The sequence below is a fragment of the Chanodichthys erythropterus genome, unplaced genomic scaffold, assembly GCF_024489055.1.
Source record: "Chanodichthys erythropterus isolate Z2021 unplaced genomic scaffold, ASM2448905v1 ctg000310_np12, whole genome shotgun sequence".
Classification (NCBI taxonomy): domain Eukaryota; kingdom Metazoa; phylum Chordata; class Actinopteri; order Cypriniformes; family Xenocyprididae; genus Chanodichthys; species Chanodichthys erythropterus.
In genome coordinates, this window is record NW_027125658.1 from 40,001 (window position 1) to 42,500 (window position 2,500).

Below are 2,500 nucleotides of genomic sequence, written 5' to 3' on the forward strand. Positions count from 1 at the left end.
GGAACACCGCGTCCGATCCACACAAAATTCGGGACCTAGGTACAGCTCAACGATACGCTTCCAACGGGACCGCCCCCAGCGTCCTGGCCGAGTTATGAACGGAAAAAGGAAAAATTGTTCAAACGCCCATAGCTTTTGAACCACGCACCCGATCCGCAGCGGGCCGAGAGCCCTCGATAGATCTCCCAGAGACGCTTCGAACGATACCAGCCTCAGCTTCGTGGCCCCCTGGACAGCCGAGATATGGTTGATCGAATGTCGGAACTTGGACCAGAGTAACTCTGGAACCGAGCCGACTTGGAGCTCCAGACTCGGCCTGGTCGCGGAGATATACCTCTTTACGGAGGGTACTCTCCTCCGCCTCAATACCTCTCATCTTCGTACACAGGGTTAAGATGCTCTCCTCCGCCTCACCACCATCCTGTAACCACGCCGCCTAGGACCACCAAACTCGGGTCAGAGGAGCCGTATGGAGCCCCAACTGGGCCTGGGCGCGGAGAGATATACCTCTTTACGGAGGGTGCTCTCCTCCGCCTCCCCACCTATCTTCTTCTTCTTCTTCTTCTTCTTCTTCTTCGTCCTCTTCGTGTTACTTCTTAGCATGTGTTAGAAACTGTTAAGGACTCCAAAACATATTAGCAGAAAAACAATAAAACACTCCGAGATAGAGAGAGAGAGAGAGAGAGAGAGAGAGCAAATTCATTCAAAGGACGGTGATGGATTAGGGTGCTCTTCTCCGCCTACCCATCACCTCTCATCTTCGCACACAGGGGTTAGGGTGCTGTCCTCCGCCTCCCCACCTCTCTCTCATCTTCGTACACAGGGTTAGGATGCTCTCCTCCTCCGCCTCGCCACCATTCGGTTGAGATACACACGCTTTTAGCCAAAACACCCTTGTTTTCAAAGGGCCCTATCTCCCGAACCCAGCCGAATCCCGGCTCCAAACTCGGGCGGTACGATGGGGCCAGAGGGACCCTACTTTTGGCACAGTCCCCACCTCCTGGGACCTTCCCTTTCCGAGATACGCTCACTTCCTGTCCAGATTTGACCGCCCGTATCTCGGGAACCTAGCCGACTTGGAGCTCCAGACTCCAGGCACAGAGAGGGGGCCCTAAGGCACCCCCACATACCGGCCGTATGGAGCCCCAACTCGGCCTGGGCGCGGAATTATACTCCCTGGAACTTACAACTTGGACCGGGTCTAACTCCGGAACCGAGCCGACTTGGAGCTCCAGACTCCGGGCACAGAGGGGGGACCTTAGACACCCCGGACACTGGCTGTATGGAGCCCCAACTCGGCTGACTTCCAGAGATACAAACCCTAACCCTAAGTTCGAGAACCGTGCCCACTTGGAGTTTCAGCACCCTGGTCGGCCGGCCGGCCAGCCAGCCACTCACCCTAACCCCCTACCCCGCTTCTCACCTCCAGGACCCCGGCCACACACACACACTCACACTAACCCTAACCCCTACACCCAACCCGACCTCCAGGACCCCAGCCGGCCATCCAGCTACTCACCCTAACCCCCTAACACCCAACCCAACCTCCAGGACCCCGGCCACACACACACTCACCCTAACCCTAACCCTAACCCACCCAACCCGACCTCCAGGACCCCAGCCGGCCAGCCAGCTACTCACCCTAACCCCCTAACACCTAACCCAACCTCCAGGACCCCGGCCACACACACACTCACCCTAACCCTAACCCTAACCCACCCAACCCGACCTCCAGGACCCCGGCCGGCCGGCCAGCCAGCCACTCAACCTAACCCCCTAACACCCAACCCGACCTCCAGGACCCTGGCCACACACACACACACACACACACACACACACACACACACACACACACACACACACACACACACACACACACACACACACACGCACTCAACCACCCTCGTACAGTGTGCTCTCCTCCACCTCACCACCTCCCTCCCTCTCCTCCGCCTAACCACCAGCACCACCGTGTCTCACCACCTCCCTCCCTCCTTCTCACCCCTCACCATCTCCGGCCAAACTCCGGTTCTACACCTCTGGTTCACCAGACCCAACCTGTTCACCAGCCGAACCTGGGCACCGCACTATTAAGCCCGGGCTTATTGTCCCAGACAACCTGCGCCTCCAGACCACCGGGCCACTGGTCACCCAAATCAGACTTTGGCCACTGGTCACCCCAAATCGACTTAGGTTTTGGCTGCTCAGGGTCTGCCCGGCTCACATCCTACCCGCCTCGGGGAACCAGGGTGCTGGGGAGGGACCCCCACCACGTCTCGCATCCTACCCGACTCGGGGAACCAGGGCCCTGGGGAGGGACCCCCACCGGGCCTCACCCCCCTACCCGACTCGGGGAACCAGGGCCCTGGGGAGGGACCCCCACCGGGTCTCGCATCCTACCCGACTCGGGGAACCAGGGACCCGGCCAGGGACCCCCACCGGGCCTCACCCCCCTACCTGCCTCGGGGAACCAGGGACCCGTCCAGGGACCCCCACCGGG